The sequence below is a fragment of the Tupaia chinensis genome, unplaced genomic scaffold (genome assembly GCF_000334495.1).
Source record: "Tupaia chinensis unplaced genomic scaffold, TupChi_1.0 Scaffold147417_1, whole genome shotgun sequence".
Lineage (NCBI taxonomy): Eukaryota > Metazoa > Chordata > Mammalia > Scandentia > Tupaiidae > Tupaia > Tupaia belangeri.
The window spans coordinates 2,456,731-2,470,998 of NW_006207268.1; the positions used below are offsets into that span (position 1 = coordinate 2,456,731).

A 14,268-nucleotide genomic window follows, 5' to 3' on the forward strand; every position below is an offset into this window, starting at 1 on the left:
CTACATGGGAGTCCAGTGACATAGCCATTATGCTAAATGCTGGTCCCTAGGACACTTTTTTTTATAATTTGATGACCAATGGTGAAGAGAGAGAGAGAGAGAGAGAGAGAGAGAGAAATCAAAAGATGACTCTCAGCTCTCTGGTTAGGCTAAATGAGTGGAAAGCTGGGATTCCTTACCCTGACTGAACTAAAGAAAATTAAAAAAAAAACAAAAAAACAAAAAACCCAAAAAAACAGATTACGGCATGGAAGGGCAAGAACCAATTCAGTAATTTGGTTTTGGACAAGCTGAATTTGAGACATCAAGGAGACATTTATTAATAGTTAGAAAAGACCTGTGATTGGGACCAAAAGATGGCATAGTGGTTAAGGTGTTGGGCTCCCACATGGTCAACCGCAGTTCAAGTCCTGGACCAGGAGGCTTGAAACTCATGCTGGGTACATGTGCGTACATGCCAAAAATTGTGAGGGAACACTGGAGAAGAGATTGCAGTGTGATCGTGCCCTGGGGGATTTCTCACTTTGTGTCTCTCTGTTGAGTGCACACACCCTATAGCAAAAATCTCTAACAAAAGAGACAAGACCTGTGATTGATCAATCTATTTATCTATATATCTATCTGTATACACACATACATGCATATAAATGAAAGTATAAATAAATGTGTGTGTGCGTGTTTTTAATTTGAGGGAGATTCGCAGAAACAGAGATCTAGAGTAATCAAACTTGAATGCAGTGTGTATTTCTCAAAAAATATTTACTGAACTCCTTTGAGGAGTCAGGCTGTGTGCTCAAAGCTGGACAGGTGAAATCTTTAACAATGAATATGTGTGGAATATTGACTTGGATCTCAGTGTCTGAACATCCATAAGTAAGGATTAAATATAACAAGGAAAATGATAATATCTTTGAGAATCAAATGACTCTTGTCCCACTGTATTACTTTCCTCTTTCTGGTATAACATATTACCACAACTTTATGACTTAATGACTGCACAAATTCATTATCTTACGATTCTGGAGGTTGGAAGTCTGAAATGGGTCTGACTAGGATAAGGGTCAGCAGAGTTTGCTTGGAGGATCTAGAGGAGAGACAACTTGTATTTTTCAGCTTCTAGAATCCACCATTTCCTGGCTTCTGATTCCTTACCTATTTTCAAAGCCAGCGGTGTAGCCTCTCCGAGCACTTCCTGTCTTTCTCTCTGTCTCTCTTTGAATTCTGCTTCCACTTTCACGTCTCCTTTTCTGCCTCTGACTCTCTTGCCCCTCTTTCCTTGTAAAGACCTTGTGATTGTGTGGGTTCACCTAGAAAGTGATAATCCCCCACCTCAGCGTCCTAAATTTAATCACTACTTCCAAGTCTTTATAGCTCTGGGCATTAGGATATAGACATCTTCAGGATGCCATTATTCTGCCACATTACTTTTTTTTTAAGTTTTTTTTTTAATAAATTCAGTCACTGTATATCATTATAGCTTATAAAGTGAATATTTCCAGCATGAATATATTGTATATTAGTCTGGTTAAGATATTATGGAACACGTTATCAACAGATTATTTTGCATTTTTGTGTCATATTACTTTTATTTGTAGAGTTCAAATTCACTTTGACATCACTGACTTTCAGTATTTAGATGCCTTTCCAATTTGTCATGATAATTGCCTTCCTGGCAGACCAAAAATGCTGATCTGGTCTTTGCCCTGCCTTACCGAAGGCTGTAAAATATTCACAAACCAAAGTCCACACTCCAAATCAATTCCTGACTCCCTTCTCCTCCCCTGTCTGTATCAGGTGGTGCTCTTCCTCCTCAACTGAGTCAGAATGATCTCAGCTACCCTTTGTATGCTGCTGCCAGCTAGCCCAGACTTCTCAACAGCAACTCAAGGGGAAAATGAAGCAGTGGGAAATATTATTAATGTGTGGAAAGAAAACAAATTAAATCAACATTGCTAATTATTATGTAAGTATGAGAGTGAAGTAGAAATAATGCCAGAGATACTAGGCCTCAGATCACCTAAAACACGTTAGAGGCCCTCTTGGAGGAAATTCTCCATCCAGTAGCAAAATAAGATATGGAAAATTAGGACGTAGTTGGCATAATGGCTATGTTGCTGGACTCCCATGTAGTCGGCCACATTTTGAGTCCCAGACCCGGTGACGTAAACTCATGTTACAGGCAAGTGTGTGTGTGAGCCCCAAATCCCAAGAGGATAATGTAGGAGAAGGGATTGCAGCATGGCCATTTCAGCAGCCATTGCAGCATGGTGATTTCTCGCTTTCTTTCTCTCTGACTCTCTCTGTCTTTCTGGAGAGTGCACACACCTGATAGAAAAAACTCTCCAAAAAAAAGATATGGAAAATAAACGTTAACAAATAATTTAGCAAGGTTTTCCTTTTCTTTTTGGTCTAAGCAATGAACAACAACAATCGATAAAGTATAGCTTAAACTCCAGAAAACACCAACATGTGGCATATTGGTGTTGGAGTACGGAGAGACAGAAGAGCCTTTAAGGTATTTATATTGGGTCATCAGAAAAGTCATGATGCAGTATTGGTAAACTGTAATTCTATTACAACAGCAAATAAATGAATGATAGATATTACAACAAATATAAGATCTTAAATTGAGAAAAATATCTGAAGACTAAAATAATCATGTTTGATCTTTAGACCAGCAGAGTAAAATCCAACTATTTAACAGAAGTTAGGAAAGGAGGCAACAGGAGGAACACAAAGGAAGTTTGTGAAGTAGAAAACATGAAAGAAGATGACAGAAACATTTCTACAAGTGAACCTATGTGAACAGGTGAAATTTGCCTCTAGTAAGACAGAGACTCTCAGTTTAGATGTTTAAAAAATGCCTACTTAATCATAGGGACAAGTCTGGAGTTGAATATTATATCCCAGAATTTAATTGGGAAGATTGAACTCAAAGATAGATTAAGTACATGAGACTGAACTGGTGAAATAAAATTTTATAAGTTTTGACTAAAACATTGCTGATTTTCCTCTAGGATTTGTTTTCCAATTTTAAAGATTTTTGTCCTGTTTTGAGCTGCTGATAGGTTCATGTACCTACTATTTGAACAGGATCCTAACCTTTTTCCTGGCTTTAAGTTTTAAGCAAAGTTCCTTAGCATTTCTTTGAGTTATTAAAACTAAAATTGCTTTTCTTGAAATTAAACAATATATTTAAAAATACCTATTTAATGACCATAGTAAGCTGTATAGCTTCAGCTAGGTGCTACCTTTTAGTATATTCATTCTACTCAGAGTTTCATGGCTAAAGTCAGACATGTATTCACAGATATGTATATGCCAGCTGAACTTGCTATTGAAATTAGATTATTTAAGAAATTTTGTGAATCAGGGACCAACATTTGGCGTAATAGCTATGTCACTGAACTCCCATGTAGTCGACTGCTGTTTGAGTCCTGGACCCGGTGGCTTAAACTCATGCCGGGCATGTGTGCGTATGTGCCCAAGATCCCTAGAGGAGAATGGAATAGAAGGGATTGCAGTGTGGCCATCCCCCCCCTGGGGGGCAATTTCTTGCTTTCTGTCTCTCTTTCTATCAAGCACATACACCCTATAGCAAAAACCTCTCAAAAATTTTTTTTTTTGTGAATCAATAAAATGTGGGGGAAAAAAAGGAATTGAAAACAACTGTAGACACCTGAGATAGTGTGAAAGGAGAGTGGGAAATGGCAGAGTGTGAGAAATAGGGGGAAAAATATATATATATACACACACATAAAACTAGAAATGGAAAATTATTGAGGATAACATGTATGATTAAGCCACTATACAGTATGTTCTGGATGGGAATTTACATTTTGTATGCTGTGGTGATGCTCAGTGAATGAATGTAAATTCATTAAAAATAAAAATTATTTTTTAAAAAAGATGCAATATACTATCCATGGAGATGTTTAAAATGACAACATTATAATAATCCCAAGGTGATCTATATGTAAGGGAAAATGTAAGGAAGATGGGATAATATAACAGATAATGAACATGACAAAATTGGTTGACCTTGAAAGATTTTATTTTGCCTCATCCTAACTGCATCAGCTCATGGCCCAAAGATCGCATCTTAGTCTTAACACTACTCCCTGTCCCTATCTTGATCCCTCCCAGTCCCTATCTTGATTTCTCCCAGTACATTATGCAGCACACGAACATGATCTTGTCCAGTTATTGCTTTTTACAGTCATTACACATGCTTACAGGATAAAGTCCAAGATCTTTGGTTTGTTATTCAAAGCCTTCCGTGATTTGTAGCATGACTACTTTCCCATTCTCCTTACTCCTTACCCTCCTGCCCGCTCCTCTTCAGGCTTTGGGATGAAACATACTTTTCTAAATGGAATGTTCTAGCTCTCATTTTTATGTTTTTGTCTATTTGGGTCTTTCCGATTGGAATTCTTCCTTTCTTTTCTGTTCTTCAAGACTTAGACCAAGTGCCACCTTTAACACGATGCTTTCTCCTATGTGCTCCGGTGATAGATCACATCACATGAAATAACTTTGTCTGTCTCCCCTACTATACTGTAAGCCACTATAAGAGCAGGGACTATGTGGTCCTGGCCTCCAGCATGGTGGCTGCCATACGGTACAAAACTTGCTCAATGAATAAGTGAATCCAAGTCCACACACACTATGTCCCAGATGCAAGATAGTGTTGGACTTGGACAAGAAGTAAAAAGCAAAAGTTTAGAAAATAGTTTATGTGTAAAGAAGTGGCTTATTTATCTCAAAAAAGAGAATTAAGATATTTTCTGAAATATTAATTATATGAGTATTGTATTTGGGCAGCACTCTTTTGGTTGCATGTGACAGAAAAACTAAAGTTAGTTAAAAATAAATTAGTTTAAAAAAATGTCTAGAGCTGACCTGTTAGCACAGCAGTTAAACACTGTGCATGTGGATCCCACTTGGCTGACAGCAGTTCAAATCCCAGCCCTGGTTGCTTGGAAAACATGCGGGGTGTGCCTGTGTGCATGTCCAAAATCCTAAAAGAATAGAGAGGTGGGGGGTGTTGTGGCATGACCACACCCCATGGGGGATGCTTTCTTCCTCTCCCTGGCTAGTGCACATGTACTCTGCCAGTTAAAATGATTATATTTAAATACACACAAGGTGATCTTCAAAACCTTCATGGAGGGTGTGGTAGTTAAGACAGCTGGATCGCATGGCTAACTGTGTGGTTGAGTCTGCGACCCTGCAGCTTGAAAAACACACCAGGAACAGGTCATGCATGCCCAAAATGCTAAAAGGAGGGAGAAATGGAAAAGGGATTGGGATGTGACCATTCCCCGTATGTGTGTGGGGGGTGATTTCTTACTTTCTCTCTGTCTCTCTTCTGTGAGCACAAGCGACCGCTGGCAAAATTATAAACAGTAGCATAGGGACCAGCAGATGGTGTAATGGTTATGGCGCTGGACACACACATGGTTGACTGCGGTTCCAGTCCTGTGCCTGGTGGCTTGAAACTCGGGCTGTGTGTGTGTGTGTGTGTGTGTGTGTGTGTGTGCATGAGTGCCCAGAATCTTGAAAGGCGAATGGAGGAGAAGGGATTGCAGTGTGGCTATCCTCCCTGGGGGATGGGGGGGGTTCCCTAGGGAGGGGTGATTTTTCACTTTGTGTGTCTTTATCTCTCCGGCAAGCACGAGCACCCTATAGCAACAAACAAACAAACAAACAAACAAACAAAAAACTCTCAAAACACACACACACAACGATAAAAAAACAAGCTTTCATGGAAAATGCATACTATGCATGGATTTCAAGATTTTTGTACCAAAATAAAAATCATATATATATGAGGGAATTTCAAAAAGCATATGGAAAAATGGAGCTCAAGTATGAATTCATTTTGGTCCAAAAAAAATCTTTTGAAGCCATGCATTGCATTCGTACATGGTAATACGCATTACTATCAAGACCTCTTATGTGCGTGTGTGTGTGTGTGTGTGTGTGTGTGTGTGTACCACCAGGTTTCTGTCCATCTCTAGGCCTATTGGCAGCTTTGCCCTTTTGGCAGGAAATATGGAGAGAGACTAGTCTTGAGCCTCTCCCCCTAGTTCCAGGTTCAGAAAGTCCTAGACAACAGTCCTGATGAGCCTGGTCTGAGTCATATGTCTTCCCTGAATGAATGACTCAGCTGTAGTCAGGCGGCTACAATCTGAGTCAGGCACTCAGCGAGGGTTAGTGTACTGAAGTAAAGAAGAACAGGTGAAACAACCAAAGATAATAGAAGCAGGGACAGTCTCAGTCCTTGCCACTCAAGGGGAGGTCGTCTGGAGCTTCTTAGAAATAAAGAATCTTGACTCCCTGAATTTACTGAGCCAGAATTTTCTTTTTTTTTTTTTTTTTTTGGAGAGATTTTTCACTATAGGGTACATGCGCTCGCCAGACAGAGAGAGACATAGAGACAGAAAGCGAGAAATCACCCCCCAGGGGGGATGGTCACGCCGCAATCCCTTCTCCATTCTCCTCTCGGGATCTTGGGCACGCACGCGTGTGCATGCACACGCACCCAGCATGAGTTTTAAGCCACCGGGTCCGGGATGCGAACCGCAGTCGACTACATGGGAGTCCAGCGACATAGCCATTACGCTAACTGCTGGTTCCCAAGCCCAGCGTGAGTTTTAAGCCACCAGGTTGGGGACGCGAACCGTGGTCGACTACGTGGGAGTCCAGCGACATAGCCATTACACTAACTGCTGGTTCCCCAGAATTTTCATTTTAACTAGCTCCCGAAGTGATTTGTGTATACACTCAAATTTGAGAGGTGTAAGACACATGAATGAGAGAAGGCCGTTCTCTATTTCTTCTGAGGTTGAGAAAATTAGCACTGGTTTTAAGTTGTAATAGATGTTTCGTGAAAATTCTTGCAGGATCATCTGTGTTTAAAATATAAAATACAGTATCTTGAGAAGCTTTGAAAATTTCTTTTGAAGGAAATTTTACAGAGAAATTTTCTGTATTCCTCTAGGAGAATTTGTCACATACGCAAATAAATAAATAGTTCAACTTCCTTTACTGTCTTTATCATTTTTATGACAAATTATCTTACCCTTATGTAACATCCTAACTATTGGCTCCTGGAAATCCCCATTTTTATACCAATGATTTGTTTTCTCCTTGGGCCCACAGATCACACTGTGATTCCCTCGGATGGTTCTGATCAAACTATTGGACACTGACCATGATAACTCCCAGAATGTTCCTGTGGTAGTTACCAATGCACTCTTTGGGCTTGTATAATAGTGACTATTGTCAACCAATCAACAAGTGTGAGTCTGAGTCCTCGGTACTGCAGGCTGTGCCCAATGCAGTGCAAGCTCCTCATGGAAGGAAAAAAGGGAAGAGTTTATTTGCCCATCAAGTTAGTATCAGGTTTCTTGAATTTATCAATCATCTCCTCTAGAATATTTAAGGCAAGGGCTAGAAAATGCTTCTTGACAGCATTTGTTCTTTGGTTGAATGGAGCAAGAAATATTCACAAGGATCAACCATTTTCTGTATCTTCTCTACATAACAGGAGTTTTTATTTTTTTTAATGAGATTTTATCTTTGCTATTAGTCAAAACAATGTCCAAGTACAGATTCCCAAAGGATGAAAGGACAATTACAAATGAACATTGACTTTCTACATAGAGTTGATTATGTCACTTATTGTTGATGAATTAAATCAAAACATGATAGGTTTGTTTCTAGTAGAGATACTTTATTCGTTGATGGTTTAAAATAATTTCATATGATTTTTAATTTTTCTATATATTTTATTTTTCTATACATTTGATCATTATATCTCATTACAGCATGTAAAATGAATTTTCCCAGCATGAATACACTACATATTAATCCAGTTAAAGATATTATTATACACACATCATCAACAGATAATTTTTTATTTTTGTGTCCCTTGAATGTTTTGTTTTTCTTTTCCCCCTTGATTCCCTCTTTTAAGAGAGAAGAGTAATAATTTAAAGTATCTAAAACTACTTACAGGATTCTGACTCAAAATCTCCTTGGGTTCTCAAACTAGTTATCTCACAGTGACAAAGATTTAGTAAGATGCCAGATCTCCTGTAAGAAAATTTTATTTAGCATCTTTTTGTTGAGGGTAAGAGTTCTTAGGCCAATTAGTGTTTTTTTTTCTCCCCACTATAGGGCACATGTGCTAGTGTGTGTGTGTGTGTGTGTGTGTGTGTGTGTGTGTGTGTGTGGTGGGGAGGGAGTGGAGAGAGCTAGAGAGAGAGAGAGAAATAGAAAGAAAGTAAGGAAGTTTCTGCTCCTCATGGGGAATGGTCATGCCTCAATTCCTCCTCCTCCATTTCTCCCTCTTTTTAGGATTTGGCTCACACACACACACACACACACACACACACGCACACACACAAACACACACACACACCTGGCATGTGTTTCAAGCCACTAGGTCAGGGACTCAAGCTATATAATCAGCCATGTAGGATCCAGCTCATGTAACCACCAATCTATCAGCTGGCCCAACCAATTAATTTTTACTATAGGAGGCTTCCCAGAGATTCATTTATTTACATGCAAAGAAAAATGGGAAATTGAGAGATTTTCTCTGTGTAACAAAATAGGCTTTTGCACTATGACAAATGAGAGATTGTGCTTCTGTCTTCCTTGGGTCAACCATCCTGTAGAAATGCCCATATATCTACCAAATGCTTTGTGTCACATTACGAAGACATTGTTAACTCTGTGGAAGGGTAATCAGTCCTGTTGAATGAGTCCCAATTAATTCTTCTCTTGGAGAATGGCATTTGCGTGCCATTTAATCTATTATAGACAGAACGCTTCACAGAAAGGAAGAAGTGAAAGAAAGAGGAACTGTATTACAATAGACAGACTGAAGAATAGATAACCATTGTACGTGACTAAATTATTATATGACCCACAACCTTATTGACTTGGATTATTCTACTGATAATTTAAAGTAATACAGCTTCCTGTTTTGCATATGTTGAAAGCATTTCTCTTTCGTTTTCCAAACAGAGGGCTGGACTGTTTCCAAAGTGCCAGCTATCCTTTTGAACTGTAATATAACAAGAGTAGCCAAGGTCTTATGTTCAAGAATTTACTGGAAAGCAGCTTTATTGTTTTCTCTTCAGGAAGTAAATCCCTGAGAAAACTTAGAACTAGCCCAAGAGCAGATTATCCAGGAACCAAATTAATACACAATCAGTTTTGCTGGCAACTTTTTCAATCTACATTAAATTTTGAAGCTATCCAGTAGATGATTTTCTAAAGTTTGAGATGGCCCTAGGTGAAAGCATCCTAGTTGTCAAGGGCATAGGGCTCCTATATGGATCATTGGGAGAACCGTCTCAGCCAACCTGATATTCCTTGTTATTATTCATATGGGTGCATGGTAGCTTCTTTATCTGGCATAAATAATGAATAATGTCACTGAATTTTCCAGAGAAGTGGAGTCTATTGTAACTCAGTTTGATAACTTAATTTTAACTATTTTTGTGGCTATCTTTCTAAAAGAAGATATATTGACTAGAATATTATTGTTTTGTTTCCTGATGTTTTTTAACTCTTGTGCTATGTTTATTGTTTCTTTTTTATATGTAAAAACCTCTGTTCAGATGATAAATATTTGTTTTTAAAAATTATTAAACATTATAATGTTTAAAAAATATTTTAATGATCTGTTCTTTTATACACTTCCTTAAACCATTTAGACTATGCTGTGTATTCAAACACTTAAAAACTGAACATTATATTATAAGCATTTATTTTTTTAAAAAAAGAATTATTTAACTTTATTTATTTATTTTAATTTGACCAAAGAGGGACAGAGCAAGAGAGAAAAGAAGTAAGAAAGCAAGCCACCAGGTCTGGGACTTGAACCATAGTCCACCATGTGGGAGTCCAACACCCTTAACCACCACACCATCTGCCAGCCCCTAATAAGCATTTTGCCAAAAGACTGTTTTGGAATGAGAATAAGGATGATGGAGGTGGTCAGATAACTTATAATGACTTAGAGCTTCTTTTGTGACAAACACAGAGAAAAAGTTCTACAGAGGAATAAGTTCTATGGAGAAATAACTTCTCTGATGTTATGTAACTAGTGACTGGATATGTATTTTTAAAAAATTAATTATGTCAGAATATAAATAAAAAAAAGAATATAAATCACATTTTATAAATGTTTTAAAATAAAAGAGTGTGAGAGGAAAGAAAGAGAGGAATGAGTAGGTATTTTTGACAGGGTCTTGCTACAAAGTGATCCTTCTGCCTGAGCCTTCCCATTAGTCAGGAACACAGGAGCATCACCAGACCAGCCTGTTTAGGTTGGGCTGGGAAATAAACCTGGGTCTCCTATACAGCCTCAGCCATGGCTTATGCCACTGAAAATCTAATTTTAAATGATTTAGCATTATAAGTAATTTATTATCATTGTTAAACATTGAAAAATTTGGAACCAGCAGTTAGTGTAATGGCTAGGTTGCTGGACTCCCACTAGTCGACCGCGGTTCATGTCCTGGACCCAGTGGCTTAAAACTCACGCCGGGCGCATGTGCATGCGTGCCCAAGATCCTGAGAGGAGAATGGAGGAGAAGGGATTGCGGCGTGACCATCCCCCCTGGGGGGTGATTTCTCGCTTTCTGTCTCTCTGTCTCTGTCTGTCTGGCAATCACAAACGCCCTGTAGTGAAAACCCCTCAAAAAAAAAAAAAAAAAAAAAAAAAAGAAAGAAAAATTTATGTTCAGTTTGGGGATCTTTCAGATAATGCTGTTGTGAATATCCTTGTTGGTGATTTTAGTTGTTTTCTTGTGATAGATACCTGGACCTGTGCTGATGTGTCAAGGGGTAAGATTTGCATGGCCCTTGACATTGCCAGTTGTTTTCTGGAAAAATGGTATCCATAGAATAGAATATCCATTCTGTCTCTCTGTCTCTCTTTGTCTTTCTGGTGAGCACACGTGCCCTATAGCAAAACTTCTCCAAAAAAAAAAAAAAAAGAAAAGTCTTTCATTTGTTATTAATGATTAATGGTTAACTTTGTCACAGCTTACTATTCAGAGCTGCAGATTCACTACTTGGTATATGTATATATGCTACCTGAGTTTCTATACCTTTCTCATTCTATACAGCAGTAAAATAGCAAGGAACTAGCTAGACAACTATGCTGTGTTAAATTAGCATCTTTGTTGACATGTCATCCAGAGTTAGAAAAACAAAATGAACAAGGAAGCTAGGCAATTATGTATGTATTGAATTAGCTTAATACTGAGATTTAGAATTAGAATTAATACTTGAATTCTAAAATCGAAAGCTTATGTTGGAAAGAGTCCTTTGTAACAGTTCTCTGAGTCAGAGGGGTTTTCCCCTTAACTTCCCAGTTCCTAGCAGTACCATAAATTCAGATAAGGAAGGTACATACGATATTGTAAGAAATATAAAATGTTTTCTGCAAATAGAACCTACCTTGGCTACATGATTTTTAGAAACTACATGTCTATAATGGGAACATTTAGAAATTAAAATATTACTTTCTGAAAAATAAAATGTCCCAGAACCCTCAAACATTAGGGTGTGAAAGTTTTCCAGAATCAAAATAGAGTCATTCATGTCAACTCTAATTAATCTAAACTGAGCTGGGAAGGCCACGGAAGAAGATGCTTTCTTATGATACCTTGAATAGTTCTTGGTAATAGGAACTAAAGCTTAGAGAACTCTGTAAGAACCATAACCTTGCACAGAGACCACCACAACCTGACGTCTACAAAAACACCTGCCCAGGCTCTGTTGGTCTAAGCTTGGCTGGATTCCAGCCTTGTTATTGATCCTGGTAGCCAAGGATAATTATGCCCAAACAAAGATGGACCTCCTCTCCACACCTCCTCTCCTTGCTTGTGGTTTTTGCCTTTAAAACCTGTCCTAGTATTTTAAGACCTTGGTGAGCATGTCTGGGAGTTACGTTCATCTGGACTCTTACGTTCATCTGGACTGCCATGCTGGCTGCGGTCACTCATATTTTGGCCTAGAATAAACCATTTTTAATATTTTACAAGTTTGATTTATTTTGGTTTGCCAGGGGAGATGCCTGGATATGAGTATGTGAAGCACTTTATGCATGACAGTAAACAAGCCAACAAACAAAAAAAGTAAGTGGTGGCTATTTCCATTATCAGATAAAATAATGAAGAGTGATAATAACATCATACCATTGTCTTTTAGGCCAAGGCCTTATAGCTCTGCTCATATCTCTCTCCTCACATCCAGTCTGTGGGGTGACGGCGACAGTGAGACTATTCTGCTTGCCAACCCAAGGGTGCTAAGGCCTTGTTCTAAAATGGAATAACTACCTGAGTCCTTAAAGTGCTGTCCTGGGTCCCCCACCATGCCTCACCAGTAGGATTAGTGGCATTCCTATGCCTACATGAATCATGCACAGACTTAGGGGTCCTCCAGAGTTTGAATTGTGCTGCTCATTCTGTGGTGTATCATGCTTTTCAGTATTTTCCCTACTTCTCCCATTATGGATTCAGAATTGCTTTTGATATTTAGGAAATGGTTTATGTATAGTGAAGTTAAAATAGGCCAGTTTAACTTCTAACGATGTTAAAATTTAACCTATTTTTTTGTGGCATTTGGTTTCCAGGAACTAAGTGGATTAAACAGATTTTTCTCAATTAGCATAACTATGCATTGTTGAGGCTTTCTAAAGCAATAACTTCTTCCTCTCCATGATTTAGTTCTTACTTGGTCTGTTATACCTGACTGTTTCTGTGAAATTCTACTCTAAGCCTCCTCTTCATCCTCTCTCTTATTACATATGAGAGTGCAGATCCACCTGTAGCAAACTGCCCTATAACCAAAGGACAGAAGAATGTTTTCTGGCAACAACTACTTGCCAGATCAGCATTGTTTGAACCCCCAAGTAATGGCCTTTCCTGAGAATCCTGTGGTGTCACTCCACTGGCTTATAGTGAAGAACATTGTGATTAGCACTATACTAAACAGTTGTAATTATAGGGCTGCTGCTCAGGCTGCAGCCCTTAATGTCACAACACTCTAACTGAGAATCCATGGATGCATCTTTGCATGGATTTTCAAAGTAGGAAAGAAAAGTCATGCTTCTCCTGAGCCTATGCTTTGTTTGACTATAGACTCTTAATCTCGTTACTAGATATGTCTTTGTCCTGTTGTTCAAAAGTTCAAGATGAAATATGTGACCTTGTGCTAGAAATTGTATAGATATATTACACTTTGAACGTGTTCCACTTTCCTCTCAGTTTTGAGTTCTTTTTACATTTTTTTAAGTTATTTTATTTTTTAAATTATTTTTATGAGAGAGAGAAAGACAATCACCCTTAACAGTCACCCTCAACCATTAGCCATCTCCCTATCAGCCTTTCAGCCAGCCAGGATTATGGGCATGTGTGTACAGTCAGTGTAAGATGAACCTGCAAACTAAACCCCAGTCATCCGTATCACGTCCAGCATTGCAGAGTGATGCACTATACTGCATTAGTGCTATACTACTGTGACTGGGCCCCTCCCCTAGTTTTTAATGATATATTTTGCTTTATTCCATTTCTTTATATTTTTTATTACACTTATGGTATATTTCTCTAAAGCGCCTCAATTCTTGTTTTGAAATAAGAAAGGTCTATAAATAAGGAAATAAATTTTGCATCCACATAGTAACAATATCTCAGTATTTTGTTTTCAATCATAAAGAAAATTGAACTGGTTATGCTAATAACCTGAGAATTCAATGCATTTTTCATAAGAATACCTACCCTTAGCAGTATTGGAGAGCCAGCCAGTGTTATGATGTTTTAGGAGGCTGGATCCCATGTGCCAACTACGCGGTTTGAGTCCTGGACCCAGTGGCTTGAAAACTATGCTGGAGGGCCAGCAGATGGCATAGTGGTTAAGATGCTGGACTCCCACCTGGCCAACCAGGGTTCAAATCCTGGACTCAGTGATTTCATACTCACACCAGGCACATGTACAAGCATGCCCAAAATCCCAAGAGGAGAATGGAGAAGAAAGGATTACATTGTGGTCATCTCCCTTAGGGATGATCTCGCTTTCCATCTCAGCCTCTCTCTGGTGAGCATACATGCCCTCTAGCAAACAAAAGAAAAAAGAAAAAGAAGTACTGGAATCTGTGATTGGTCCTTGATAAATGGCCAGACTGATAGGTCTATATTTGCATTTCTTTTTCCTTTTTTTCTTTTTCTTTCCCTTTCA

General features: G+C 38.5%; 1 long non-coding RNA gene across 1 annotated transcript in view; it reads left to right on the forward strand.

The window, feature by feature from the left end:
• Window positions 1-1,800: 1,800 nt before the first annotated feature.
• The window catches only part of LOC106734024 (uncharacterized), a 15,488-nt gene continuing 3,020 nt past the window's right edge, over window positions 1,801-14,268 (forward strand). Inside the window, exons 1-2 of the long non-coding RNA XR_001369807.2 lie at window positions 1,801-1,963; window positions 2,674-2,809. This is a non-coding gene — a long non-coding RNA (uncharacterized LOC106734024). The remainder of the gene's footprint in view (window positions 1,964-2,673; window positions 2,810-14,268) is intronic.